We start from the raw sequence: 14,577 nt of genomic DNA on the forward strand, positions 1-14,577 counted from the left end.
TATATATATAGGAGTCCCCAACTTATAAATGGGTTAGTGTTACAAAGACTCATATGTAAGTTTGTGATTGAAAACACAGCTTGATCATACCACTTTATGAATGGTAGAGAAGTTTATTATCAAGTTGTGATAAATATATTTCATTGTGTTTGTTAATGTTATTTAGTTTATATGATAGTTTTGTTGTTCAGAACTGGGAAAACATGAAAAAGTGAAAAAAATCACATGATATCTTAATCTAATATTTTGACTCATTTATATGTATGTGAATTTACAAATGTATGTGAATTTACAAATTTTAAATCACTCCAAGTTTCTTAGAACATTCTCTACTCTCCTAACATTTAATAAATACTGCTGTTGTATTTTCTTTATTTGTTGCCATTGTATTTTTCATAACAGAATCGTAAGGCATATAGTAATACAGTAAAGTCATGCACTGCAGGATGTTTTGTTCAGCAGTGGACCACATAAACAAGAGTAGTCACAAGACTGTAATGGAACTGAAAAGTTCCTATCCCCCATTTACATTGTAGTCATCTTCATATCTTAGCACAATTCATTACTCGTGTGTTTGTGGTAATGTAGGTGTAAACCAATCTACTGCGCTTCCAATCATATAGAATATAGTAATACAATTATGTATATACATGTATATACAGTACATAATACTTAATAATGATGACACATATGTTACTAGTTTATGTATTTACTATACTATACCTTTTTTTCTTTTAAGAGGTTTTTGCCTTAGGGTGTATGTGTTTGCCAGCAGGGAGAGAGAGAGATTGACAGACACAGCGAGAGGCAAAGTAAGAAATCACCTCCCCAGGGGAATGGCCATGCCCCAATCCCTTCTCCTCCATTGTCCTCCTGGGATCTTGGGGAGACACACATATGAGCCTGGCATGATTTTTAAACCACCAGGTCTGTGACTAAAACCATGGTGGCCATGTGAGAGTCTAGCAAAGTAACCACTACTCCATCTGCTGGCCCATATACTATACTTTTAATAAGAGTTTTACAGTATAATATTTCCACTTGTGAAAAAAGTTTACTGTAAAACAATATGCTGTGGTATGCTGGAAACAGCCTCATATGGCTCAGGTTTATAGCACATTTTGATTGCATCACTTTCTCTTGTGCTTTTCTAAATCTCGTGTTGCTCTGTTCATCATGGCCCTGATAATCCTTATTTGTAGGCCTATGCTGATGTGTGTGTCTCTGTGTCTTAATTTTTAACAAAATGCTTAAAAAGTAAAAATAAATTTCAAATAGAAGAAAGCTTATAGAATAAGGATATAAAGAAAGACAATATTTTTGAATAGCCATATAATATGTTAATATTTTAAGCTAAGTGTTTTTACAAAAGGGTTAAAAAAAATAAGACCAGTAAGTGGTGTGGTGGTTAAGGCACTGGACTCCCACATGACCAACCAAAATTTGAGTGTCGGCTCTGGCAGCTTGCTTTCATGCTTTCTCTCTCTCTCTGTCTCTGGTGAGCACATTGCCTTGTAGCAAATTTTTTAAAAATAATAATGATAAATAAAATTAGACAATTGTTTTTTTTTAATTTAATGAAAAATTCCCCCCGCCGGGAGGATGGCCATGCCACAATCCCTTCTCCTCCATTCTCCTCTCAGGATCTTGGGCACGCACGCACATGAGCTCGACTTGAGTTTAAGCCACCAGGTCCGAGACTCAAACTGCGGTCAGCTACATGGGATTTGAGCAACATAGCCATTATGCTAACTGCTGGTCCCAAAGTTCATAAAATAAAAATGTTACAGTAATCAAAGGTTATTTTATTATTGAAGAAAAATATATTATTTATAAATTTAGTATACCCTAAGTATACAGTGCTTATAAAGTTATATTACTTTATAATAATGTCTTAGCCCTTTTATATTCATTCACTACTCACTCTCTGACTTACCCAGAACAACCTCCAGTCCTGAGAGGTCCATTCATTGTTAATTGCCTTATGTGAGTGTACAACATTAATGTGTGATACTGTATTTTTGCTATATAGTTTTTTATGTTCAGATATGCAGATGCTTACTATTATGTTACAGTTGTCTGTGGTATTCAATATGGCAACGTGCTATACAGGTTTGTAGAATAGGAACAATAGGTTGTACCACACAGCCTTGGTGTATAGTAGGCTATTACATCTAGCTTTGTATAAGTACTCTATGATTGCAAAATAATAAAATCACCTAACAGTGCATTTCTCAGAACACATCCCTGTCTTAAATAACTACTTAAACATCAGTAATGTTGTCTTGTAGCAAACAACATTGAATGTGTGATTTTAATATATTCTGGCTTCCATTCTTGCTTAACTGTTGACTTCTCATTGTCATACCATTTTTCCATTATATATAATGCATCTTTTTCTCCTGCTGTTTTTAATACTCATTCATTCTCTCTCTCTCTCTCTCTCTCTCTCTCTCTCTCTTTCTCTCTTTCTCTGATTGTCTATCACTTTCTCTCTTCCACTTTTTTTCAGCGATTACAAAGCAACTGTGGCATGATTCTCTTGTACTGTGCTTGGGGTTAATTGACATTTTTGGATTTGTAAGTTAACATATGTAGTTTTTTTGTTTTGTTTTGTGTTTTAATAAGGGAATCTCAGATCCTTACTTTGTGTGTGTGTGTGTGTGTGTGTGTGTGTGTGTGTGTGTCTTTGTCTGCATCTCCTGTTCTTCTGAGATTTTAATTGCATGTGTGTTAGAGCAATTGATAATGTCTCAACTTTCTAAGGTTTTGTTCTTTTTAAAAATATCAAGTTTATCTCTGTTATTCAGTTTAGAGAGCTGTCATCAAGTTTTTCCATATCCTCATACTTAGAGTGAGTCTAATTATTTTTTTCATTGTAATATTCAGTTCTCTTTGTAGTTTCAATTTCTGTGTTGATATTTCCTGCCTATTCATTCATTGAGACTATGTTGTCTTTTAAATCCTTTCGGGGGTTTTTTTGGTGAGGTTTTGGCTATAGGGCATGTGCACTCTCCAGAAAGACAGAGAGGAACAGAAAGACAGAAAGAGAGAAAAAACACCCCCTTCCCCCAGGGGGATGGCCACACTGCAATCCCTTCTCCTCCATTCTCCTCTTGGGATCTTGGGCATGCATGCACACATGCCCGGCGTGAGTTTAAGCCACCGGGTCTGGGACTCAAACTGCGGTCGACTACATGGGAGTCCAGAGACATAGCCATTATGCAAACTGCTGGTCCCGTATTTTAAGTCCTTAAGTGTATTTATTCCAGCTGTTTTGAGTTTTTTGTTTGCCACGTCCAACATCTGGGCACACTTGGAATCAATTTCTTTGATTTTTTTTTTGTTTTATTTTGCTTTGTTTTTGTTGTAGAGTACATGGGTTTACTAGAGAGAGACAGAGAGAGGAAAAGTGAAAAATCACCTTCCAGGAGGATGGCCATGCCACAATCCCTTCTCCTCCATTCTCTTGGGATTTGGGGGCATGCACACACATGCGCCTGGCATGATTTTCAAGCTTCCAGGTCTGAGACTTGAACTATAGTTGACCATGTTGGAGTCCAGTGCCTTATCTACCATGTGACCTGCTGGCACCAACATTTTTTTATTTTTAAGTTTATTTTATTCATCAAAGAGAGTACATGTGCACACATGCAAGTCAAAAAGAGAGAGATAGAGAGAGAAAAAGGAGAAAGAAGCCATGTACCCGTGGCAGGGTCTCATCATGCTGTGAACACCTTTCCCTAGCCATCTAGCTCTCTAGGATCTTGAGTGGATGCCTGGAGTGTTCCATGTGAGCAGGGGATATAATCTCACAGTTGGGCATGTGGTTTCTAACACTATTAGTTCTATATGCTACTGTCTGTGTCATAGAGGCTGGATCACTTTTATTTGCTTTATTTTTTCTATGAATATGAATTACCACTCAGCCTACTCAGTCTTTGCGTATTTGGTAATATGAGGCTGAAAATTCCTTTTAAGCAGTACTTCATAGTGGCAATATGTACAGTTTTGTGATTTGGAGAATTGTAGTTTTTTGTTTGTTTGTTTGTTTATTCTGATTGGTGATTGTTTAATTAATATGTTTAATTGATGATTAATATGATTAACATGCTTAAAGGAACATTTCCCTCTCTCTCATTATATATATAAATACACACACACACACACACACACATATATACATATACCTACAGTCTCCACACTGAAAAAATTGAGTGGGTATCTTTGCTTAATTATTTCATTGTCAAGCTATTGCTTTTAAAACCTGTCCTCCAGAGAGTCTCTTCTATGTGCAGATCTTAAGACATTCTTCCTTTGGTTCTCTTACTTCTGTTGCCTCTCTCAAAAGTTGTTGCTTCACTATCCTGGAGTTTTATTTTCTGAGTGACTTCAGCTTTCTGCCTCCCAACGTGAGTAGAGGAGGGGAATACACTCAGTCAAAAGAAGTATTGATTTTTAAATCTCACCTATATAATTCTGCCTTTTTATGGGTAGATTTCTCTCTCTTATCTTGTCTACCTTTTGTTTGTGCTCCTGGTTGTACCCTTAACATCTGCCACTTAGAAGAAATCCAGGCATATGGGCTGAGTTTATAAATCAGATTTCATGTCTCACTTTTCTGTAGCTCTTCTGCTTCTGAGAAACCCTAACTTTTTAGTTGCCTTAGAATCTGTACTCACCCTCCTTTAACTGATGAGTTTTTAAGTACCCACCACTAAAGTTGCTCAGGTTTGAGAAATGCTCTTAAGCTACAATCTACAAACTCATACTTGGTATTCATTATAATTATAGTCTTTCAAGAGTCAGACTCCCAATTTCTGCTTGCATTTAATTTCTTCTTGTTTCCTTTAAATATGGTTTGTTTTATTTCTTAGAGAGATTTTTGCTTTAAGGCGTATGTGCTCACCAAAGAGACAGTGACCGGAAGAAATCATCCCCCAGAGAGGTTGACCATGCCACAATCCCTTCTCCTCCATTCTCTCCTCAGGAATCTGGGCACGCATGCACACACGCCCGACATGAGTTTTAAGTTGCCGGGTACAGGACTCAAACCATGGTAGACTACGTGGGAGTCCAGAGATATAAACATTATGTCAACTGCAGGTCTTTTAAAATAATGTTTTTTTAAATAATATTTTATTCAGTCTTTATTATTATTATCCTTGGAAATTTTCACAGAACTTTTTATTCTGATATTACCAGAAGCCCGTACCCTATCCCTGAAGTTTGAAATGCCATCCTATCAGATACTAAATATTTGTATGTACTTGTTTATACTTTAGGACTTTCTAGGTTGTATTGGTTTAATTAGATTAGTGCTGTTTTAATATCTGAATATGTAATTCCTTCATTTTTTCAATTTTAAAATTGGAATTCAAGGCTATTTTTATCTGGCTATATTATGTTCCTCTGTTTATTCAAGTCTTTCAATAAAAGTTTTAAATTGTTTTTATGGTCTTACACATTTTTTATCAGCTTATATCTGTATATTTGATAATGCTTGCTGCTGTTATGAATCAGGTCTCTTTCAATGTATTTCATATGCAGTTACTATTGAATTTATTTTATAAGTAGCCACCTTGCTGACCTCTATTATTATAGATGATTTTTAGTTGATTCTCTTGAGTCTTCTCAGTAGACAGTGATTATCTGGAAATAATTAATGATGTTTTATCTTTTTGCAACACTGTAATCATACATTACCTATCCCTGGTGATCAGGTCTCTTCTACTCTGTGCTACACTTGAAACAGTTGGCAACACTGATTTACATCTCTCACTCCCTTCTAAAAGAGAGTCTACTTTACCTTACTGGTGCCCAAGATTTCACTGACTAGGAGGTTTACATTGCATATTGCATAGCTTTTTACACACAAAAAAAATTCTCCTTTGGTAGCAGCAGATGGCGGAATGGTTGCATTACTGGACTCGCACATAGTGATTCGAGTTCTGGTCCTGACTACTTGGAGTGCATGCCAGGTGCATGTGTGTGTATGCCCAGAATCCCCAGAGGAGACTGGAGGGGAGGGGACTGTGGAAGGCCGTCCCCTCTTGGGTGTGATTTCTTGTTTTCTGTCTCTCTGGTGAGCACATGTGCCTCATAGCAAAAAATCTCTCTCTACAAAAAAGAAAAAAAGGAAAAAAATTTCCTTAAACATCTTTTCTTAAAGTTATCTAGGCTGCCAAATGCAGATTTGCAGTCTTACTCTGACATTCTTGTGTTCACACTCTATTCTTTCTTACTAGCTCTTGTTCTTTAAATTGCCTCTAAATCTTCTCCATCCTAAGCACCATTTCACCCATTAGACTTAGTTGTTTCTCTCAGAGGTAGAAAGAAGGTAGATATTCTATCAACAAACATAAACAACAAGAAAAAATTTCTAAGTCTGTTAAGCTGTCTGAAAGTGAATACTGAAAAACAAAAGTGACCCGGTGAGAATAGTTACCCTCGGGTTATTCATAATATAAATGAAAACATCACTAATGGTTTACCATTTAGTATAATTGTGGTTTATGGTTTGAGATTGAAATTCTTCATCATGCAAAGAAAGTATGTCTTAATTACTGATTTAAAATTTAAGAAATGTAAGTTGAATTTGTCAAATGCAATTTTAGTATCTCTCATAATTTTTATTTAACTTACTGATGAGATGCATTAGTTGAATATATTTTTAATGTTAAGTAATCTCAGTTTTGGAAGATGGCCTACTTTGTAAACATTTATTATTCCTTTAATAAATTGCTATATTTTTATTTACTAATGTTTTATTTAGGCTTTCACATTTATATTTATAAATGAGATTAATTGACTTTGTCAGTAGTTTCCTTTTTTTTTTTTCAATCCCTAGGTTTTGTGTCTGACACAAGTTTTTAGCAACTGACACAAGACTCTCTAGGGAGAACATGAATTATCTTTTTTATTTTATTTGTTTTGAAGGGGGTAGGTGAATGTATTCATAAGTATGCTTTAAGAAAAAGCAACTGAAAGGAAAAAAAATGTTTGTTCAAAGGAAGAGAGGAGAGATTCTTGTGTGTGTATGAAAGTGGTTAATATTGAGTGAGTTAAAGAATACATTTTAATGTGTATACTGTACCATATTGTATAATATCTTATTGCATGTTGGTTATAAGGTTTATTATTATTTTTTAATCCTAATCTTTCCTAATTACTCATTTTAAAAACTGAATTCTTAGTGTTTTTTTATGGAAAGGTATTTCCTTGATTACAGAACTCTCTAGATCTTTATTTGAAAGTGTTTTTCTGTTGAATTCCCTCTGAATGGTAACTTCTTTAGATATTAATGGAAAAAGTGATTACATCTTAGTTCCATATATATATTTATTAGAGTTTAATGTTCAGGAAAGTGTGAAATCAACCTGAACTTTGTTTTATTTAGGCATCATATTTTGTTTTAATTTGTTTTGTTGTTTTCTAGGTGCAAGTAAATATCTGAATCCTAAAAATTCCAAGCATTCTCCAACAAATGTTTTCTAATTTAATCAAACATTTCACAAAAATATCTGAAAATACTTTATATTAAATTCTCTGGTTCTCTTTTAGAATAATTAAGTTTTAATCATTTGATTAAATGATTCTGATTGATAGTTTTTAGTTTGCCTTGGGGATGTGTAAAAACATAATGGTTATACATAAGTAATGGGCTTGAAGGCTGGAGTTGAAAACCTTACCTTTCCATTTACTTACTGTGTGAATTTGGATGTGTTATTTATCCTTCTGTCCCTCGGTTTCTCCATTATGACGTGCATATAAATAGTATTACAGCAAGCAGGACTCTTGTGAGGTTCAAGTGAGTTAGAGCACTTGAAAAGTGCATGGTATAATTTAGACAATGTTTGCTGTTTTTACCGTTTCAGACTATTTTTAAGGCTGACAATTATACTTATTTCCTGTCATTTTAATATGGCATACAACCTTTACATTCATAATTTGTGTTCCGTTATTCTTTATATCACTAATTGAAATTCCTTCATTACATAATCTGCTTGCAATGCTTCTTAGGGAGATTAAAATCCTGCTATTGAATTTTAGTTACTCTCCAATTTTTCTTATATTAACACATTTTCTTTTTTCTCAGCCTACTTTCAGTCTTGATCACATTCTTATTATCACTCCTGCCATGGTTTTCTTCTTCCCCCATGGTAGTCATATTTAAATGTCTTTCAGACCCAAAGCATATGCTTTCCAAAATCTATTTCTGTAGCCTGTGGTAGATCCTTCTTAAATGTGCTGCTGCTTCTGTTTCATAAGAGCTATGTTCTACTTCTCCTTTGTTTTAGGCTGTTGTCGCTTCCCCAAAGATTTTGTTTAAATTTATTATTATATTTTTTTAGTTTATTAATTTCTTCCATGAGAGAGAGAGAGAGAGGGAGTCAATTAGCCTCATCAGGGTCTCACATCATGATTCTCCCTCCACCCTTCCCAGGTTCAAGAGCATGCTTGTACCCAGTATGTATAGGTACACCCAGACCTAAGCCCCAATCTTCCATATGGTTCTGGCATTCTGAAGAAGTGCACTACCACGCTGGCCAGCCCTCCACCTTCTTTTTAAAATTCCTGAACGGAGAATTCAGGTCATGTAAGTGACTTTTCCTTAGTTCTCTTCTGTACACCTTGCTGTATGAGGAGTCTTCCTCAACTATCCTTAGCTGGAAAGATGTATGTTTAGTGTCAGTTTGACTATCCCTTCAATTATTTGGCTAAGGGACAGGTGGGACATGCATCAGGTAACCTCAGTTCCCCTTTGTCCAGAATCTTAGAGCAGCAGCACAGGGTAGTCCCAGGATTCACAGCAGTCTCAATAAGCAGGAAATCGGCAGGACAGTAGGGGGCTGACCACTGAAGAAGTCTGGGATCCACAAACGAGTGTGAAGTCTAAAACAAGCAATATAAACGCATCAGGTGCATGTGCATGTGTGTGGGTCCTAAATCCCAATATGGTGAAGAAATGGCTGAGAGGATTATGGCATGACCATGTCCCATAAGGGTGGGGAGTGCTTTCTCTCTCTTTCTCTCTGTCTGTCCCTGGAGAGAACACATGCCCTCTGGTAGAAAAAAAGAAATAAAGAGAATAATAGAGATAAAGTTTTCCTTCTTCATCTATTGATATCTATCACCATATTTCCTGACTAGTCCCAGAAAATCAGGATGGCACCCATCTAGTTGGCATACTCATTCGCTCTCACAAGTGCCATGCTTACATGATCAGTTCTATGACCCTTCCTAATGTCTGAACTTCTTTCCAACTCCATAAAGCTGCTGAATAGCTGAAGAGGTAACATAGTGGTATATCGTCTAACTCTCCAGTTAAAGATAGATGAAGCTATGGAGTTAGCACAAGCAAGGAATTTGAAGATTGTGTGTAACAAATAACCCTGTTTTCCTGGAGTCTATAAGCATAAGTTCTGAGCTCAATCCAAATTGGATCCAATCAAGTGATCAATTCATATTTTACTTGCTCTTTAACATTTAAGCAACAGTATCCCTGATTATACTCTTTTTCTTCTAAGACTGCCAACAGGGCAAATTAGGAATATATCAGATTGAACAACTTCTGCAAAATGTCTACATAGTTTGTCTCCTCTCTCATCCCATCCCTACTAGTGTATATTCCTCCACTACAGTTCTTGTGAAGTTATAATTATACATAATCTATTCCTGACCATAGTAATTTGTGTTTGGGAAAGTCTAAATCTTTCTGGATCTTATAGAGGGGTTTGAAGTGGAGGTAGTTACATTTTCTTCTGAAAATCTATAAATATATTCTTCTTCCACAATGATGTCACTTCTGTGTCTCCAGTGGCAACTTAATGCTTGTGGACATTTCTTTGTATAAAGGCAATTCTCATTCTTCTCTTATTAATCAGAGCACTTTCCTTTAAAGATCTACCTTTCTGATGGCTTATTTCCAGTCAGTTACATCTTTCTGAGTCTCAGTGAAACCTATGTAATATTTCTCAACTTGTGTTAAAATTTTAAGACCATACTTTTCCATTCTCTGTGCATTACTTTATAAAAATTTCACACACGAACAATATCTTACCCGTCTTCCTTATTGATTCCTTTTAGTATATCCAAATATCATCAACTACCTTTGGTTTCTGTCCATCAATATTTTGCAATTCCAGTTGCATATTTTTCCTTAGTCTTTCAAATTTCCTTTTAGTTTCCTTTATTAAGGGTTTCACAAAGCACTCTGTTTTACCCTTGTGCTGTCACTTGCCAAGAGTCCTTAATTTTAGTATTATGAACCTAAATAGAGGAAATAATTTTCCTATTTTTCTACTCAATTGAACTGATTTTTCAAATGCTGCATGTCCTCCTTCCAAAATCATATACTTCAACTAAAAGAAGAGATTAAAACAGTACCTCTAGCCTAGCCATAGTATAGATGGCAGGGCACTACCGCACACTACTGGAACCACATGGGAGGTGTAGGTTCAAATGTCAGGTCAACCTGGACATGCTGGGTGTACCCAAGCACATCTGTGGTCCTGGCTGCCTAAGAGACTAGGGGTATATTGCAGTGTGGTAAGACTCTGTTGAGGGTGCTTTTCTCTCTCCCTCTCTCTCTAAATAAAATAAAATAAATAAACTTGATTAAAAATCTAAATCTTCTTTTAAGACTTTCCGTTTTCTACCATGGATTTTGAAGTTACTGCAGACAGATTCTGGTTCCGTACTCAAGTAGGTTATGTAAGAAAGTGAACTGCTCTCTGACTGCACTGGACTCTGCTTTGCAAGAGTCCATAAAACCAAGAGTTATGCTGATTAAAGGCAACTTTTGAAATTTAAGCACTAATTGCATGTTCCTGGGACATTGAAGAAATCTCCTTCAAGACTTTGCTCATATCTATTTCTATAACTTTCTGCATCTCACTGTCCCTTCTCTGCTTTTGTAATTTTCAATGAAATTTAAACTTCCATTAAAAATAAAAGTACTGAAGGAAAAAATGAACTTTAAGTGTCTATCTTCAAAGGACAGAAGGCAAGGAAAGTTAAGGAAATAAGATGTGTTTAGTACCTTATTTTATGACAACCAAAGATTATATGAGAGCAAAATGAAAATGAAATAAGGTATTTTTATGAAAATTGGTTAAAATTTTACATGTAAATTCCACCCTGTTATTAAAATTTTCTGAGCCAGACAGAAAATTGAATGCAGACAAGGAACAGTACTCAATGACAGTGACATTTTCTGACAGAGCAATTCTTTGCATATCAGCAGTACTAATTATATTCAATCTGACAGCAACAGTTTAACCCATTCACCAGTGGAAAGTGCTTCTTTCTAAGACCAGTGATATAAGCATTCATTTGGATGCCAATCTGGCTTGGCAATATATATTTAAAAGGTGCAATTAATTTTCAATTAATTATACAAATGATAAACATGATTTCTCATTGGTTCTGTAGAACGGTGTGTGTATGTGTGTGTGTGCATGCATGCACATATGTTAGAGGAAATACAAGGTGTTTTCACTTGGGAAAACTACATTAAACAATTCAACAATTCAGATAATTCCTTCAGACAATAAAAAAAATTTTTTAAAGGGTATACCTCTTAAAAGGCTCTTTTTTTTTTTTTTTTTTTTTGCTAATCCCAGCCAGAGCACATTCTTCCAAAAAATAATGATGTTTAGTTTAGTTCATATATATATATATATATATATATAACTTAAAATCTGAAAATTGGATATTTAATGTGATTAAATGAAAAGTTTAACCTGTAACATCTCCCCATAAATGAACACTCTACTACTCTCCTGCACCCCATCCCTAATACCTACCTACCAGGAATCAAAGCTCTGGTTCAGTGACTGTAAATAACAGGAACTGTAAAAATTCTTCTCTGCCTTGGAAGTAGGACAGATTAAAGGGGAATATAAAGAGAACATTTTCCTTTAAAGATAAAAGTGAGCAAATGGGAAATACTTGACCCTGAACATTTCCTTAGGGATGTATTTAGCAAAATGTTTTACACAAAATGATTCTTCAGCCTCTATTGGCTCCAAAGACCTGTCCGATCTTTCTAAAGTTCATTTGATTTCTTTCATGAGAGAGAGTGTGAGAGGACAAGCACACACTCATGACAAAGAGAAAAAGAGAGCTTGAGAGAGAGGGACAATGGTGCCCTCAACAGGGTGTCATCTTACCACTGTTTCCTTCCCCAGTCCTGTAGTTAGTCAGGAGATTCGAGGATACACACAAGGTCAGCCATGTGGCTTCTCACACTGAAGATCAGCACACCAGCGGTGCTTCAATGTTGGCCCATAAAATGGACCTATCTTTTTTTTTTTTTTTTTTTTTTTGGAGAGGTTTTTGGCTATAGGGTCCGTGTGCTCGCCAGGAAGACAGAGAAAGATAGAGAGACAGAAAGTGAGAAATCACCACCCCCCTGGGGGGGATGACCATGCCACAATCCCTTCTCCTCCATTCTCCTCTCGGGATCTTGGGCACACACACACATGCACCCAGCATGAGTTTTAAGCCACTGGGTCCGGGATGCGAACCATGGTCGACTACATGGGAGTTCAGCGACATAGCCATTACGCTAACTGCTGGCCCCAAAATGGACCTATCTTATAGCTAATGGATCCGTATTTATCGGTGAGCAAAGCCCAGAGTTTATTCAGGCAAATAGCAAAAAGTGGTTTGCAGAATTTGCAGGACAGAAGACAGGCCTTCCTCCATTGCTCCTCCAGCTTCTCCTGCTCATTATTCTGCCTCCTTTGCCAACAGAATGGTCAACAGAAATAGTATTGGAGAAACTAAACTAAGAAGCATTGCTATTGTGTTTTATTTGTAATTAAATTCTTCATAGCCACCTCTACACAAGTTTATTTGGATCTATACAAAGATTTTTTTCTCCTAAACTTTGATTAGGTTAAAACTCCAAATACCTCAGATTTCAAGCACATTATAACTATTTTATTCCCTATAGCATTGTTAGTGCTGACTGAAAAGTTTTTAAAAATATTTTTTAATTAGGTCTTGTCCAATTTTGTCTTCTGTCTTCTGCTTTAACATATTAAATAGTTCCTGGGAACCAGCAGTTAGCATAATGGCTATGTCACTGGACTCCCACGTAGTTGACCGCAGTTCAAGTCCCGGACCCAGTGGCTTAAACTCACACCAGGCGCGTGTGCGTGTGTGCCCAGGATCCTGAGAGGAGAATGGAGGAGAAGGGATTGCAGTGTGACCATCCCCCCTGGGGGGTGATTTCTCGCTTTCTGTCTCTCTGTCTGCCTGGCAAGTGCACGCGCCCTACAGCAAAAACCTCTAAAAAAAAAAAGTTCCATATGTAAACACATTTCACTAAAGTGTTGCAAGCTTTCATAGGGTTTTTGTGACATCAAGGGAGGCACTGCCTATGGTATCTTAAAAAAATAGTACTATTAGTCCCAGATAGTATTAGGTCATTGGGAAAGTCATGATGTATTTTTCTGTACAAATATGTATCATAATGTTCCTGACTACCCAATATAATGAACCATAGCAGAAATGACATCTTTTCCTAGATTAAGTGATAATGTAAACACTAAGCAATGGCCCATAAAATGGACCTATTTTTTTTTTTTTTTTTTTTTGGAGAGGTTTTTGGCTATAGGGTCCGTGTGCTCGCCAGAAAGACAGAGAAAGATAGAGAGACAGAAAGTGAGAAATCACCACCCCCCTGGGGGGGATGACCATGCCACAATCCCTTCTCCTCCATTCTCCTCTCGGGATCTTGGGCACACACACACATGCACCCAGCATGAGTTTTAAGCCACTGGGTCCGGGATGCGAACCATGGTCGACTACATGGGAGTTCAGCGACATAGCCATTACGCTAACTGCTGGCCCCAAAATGGACCTATCTTATAGCTAATGGATCCGTATTTATCGGTGAGCAAAGCCCAGAGTTTATTCAGGCAAATAGCAAAAAGTGGTTTGCAGAATTTGCAGGACAGAAGACAGGCCTTCCTCCATTGCTCCTCCAGCTTCTCCTGCTCATTATTCTGCCTCCTTTGCCAACAGAATGGTCAACAGAAATAGTATTGGAGAAACTAAACTAAGAAGCATTGCTATTGTGTTTTATTTGTAATTAAATTCTTCATAGCCACCTCTACACAAGTTTATTTGGATCTATACAAAGATTTTTTTCTCCTAAACTTTGATTAGGTTAAAACTCCAAATACCTCAGATTTCAAGCACATTATAACTATTTTATTCCCTATAGCATTGTTAGTGCTGACTGAAAAGTTTTTAAAAATATTTTTTAATTAGGTCTTGTCCAATTTTGTCTTCTGTCTTCTGCTTTAACATATTAAATAGTTCCTGGGAACCAGCAGTTAGCATAATGGCTATGTCACTGGACTCCCACGTAGTTGACCGCAGTTCAAGTCCCGGACCCAGTGGCTTAAACTCACACCAGGCGCGTGTGCGTGTGTGCCCAGGATCCTGAGAGGAGAATGGAGGAGAAGGGATTGCAGTGTGACCATCCCCCCTGGGGGGTGATTTCTCGCTTTCTGTCTCTCTGTCTGCCTGGCAAGTGCACGCGCCCTACAGCAAAAA

Source organism: Tupaia chinensis, unplaced genomic scaffold (genome assembly GCF_000334495.1).
Source record: "Tupaia chinensis unplaced genomic scaffold, TupChi_1.0 Scaffold000044_1, whole genome shotgun sequence".
Taxonomy (NCBI): Eukaryota; Metazoa; Chordata; class Mammalia; order Scandentia; family Tupaiidae; genus Tupaia; species Tupaia belangeri.